The sequence below is a fragment of the Wasmannia auropunctata genome, unplaced genomic scaffold, assembly GCF_000956235.1.
Source record: "Wasmannia auropunctata unplaced genomic scaffold, wasmannia.A_1.0 LD335411.1, whole genome shotgun sequence".
NCBI lineage: Eukaryota > Metazoa > Arthropoda > Insecta > Hymenoptera > Formicidae > Wasmannia > Wasmannia auropunctata.
The window spans coordinates 1,846-2,788 of NW_012027479.1; the positions used below are offsets into that span (position 1 = coordinate 1,846).

Sequence of the window (943 nt, forward strand, 5' to 3'; positions counted from 1 at the left end):
TTTCAGAGAAATCGCTAACAGTCTCTAGAAAAGTAGAGAAACCATGAAAGTATAATTTCAGAAACATCACTGAAATCTCAACTTTCAGCGAAATTCAACAACTTTCAGATATTTTGTAAATGATTTTCGGAGATATTGCTGAAAGTCTTTGAATTTCCTTGAAAAAGGCTCCGAATCTTACTAAAAATCCCTGAAAAATGTTTTCAGGCATTTTCAGCAAAATTTTCAGACAAATTCAGAATAATTTTTTTACCAGGGCAAGTTGCGTATGCTCCAGGCGAAGATCATCGACAAGTCGGGTGCCGACTATCAGCGTTATTTCGCCTGGGAGATGTTGAAGAAGTTTATCCACGGTCACATCAACAAGGTCAACACCAGCAACATCGAGATCATAACACGCAAGGTGCTGAGCAAGAACATCGTCCGCGGTAGAGGTCTTCTGGCGCATTCCATCATTCAAGCGCAAGCCACGTCTCCGATGTTCATCCCGATTTACGCGGCGCTGACATCCATTATCAACTTAAAGTTTCCCAACATAGGCGAGCTGGTGCTGAAGCGACTCGTTCTGCGGTTCAAGCGTGGATTCGAGAGGAACGACAAGCCCCTGTGCATATCCTCGGGAATTTTCATAGCGCATTTGGTCAACCAGCGTGTGGCCCACGAGATTATCGCTTTGGAGATCCTGAAGCTGCTGTTGGAAACGTCGACCGACGATTCCGTCGAGGTGGCTATAGGATTTCTGAAGGAATGCGGTATGAAGTTGACGGAGGTGTCGCGACGGGGTATCGAGGCCATCTTCGAAATGCTGAAGAATATACTGCACGAGGGACAACTGGACAAGCGAGTTCAGTATATAATAGAAGTCATGTTCCAGATCAGGAAGGATGGGTTCAAGGAATACCAGACGGTAATCCGAGGATTTGGATCTCGCGGCGGAAGAGGA

General features: G+C 45.6%; 1 pseudogene; it reads left to right on the forward strand.

Annotated features, from left to right (window-relative positions):
- LOC105457005 overlaps window positions 1-943 on the forward strand; it is a 3,062-nt pseudogene that overhangs the window by 1,768 nt on the left and 351 nt on the right.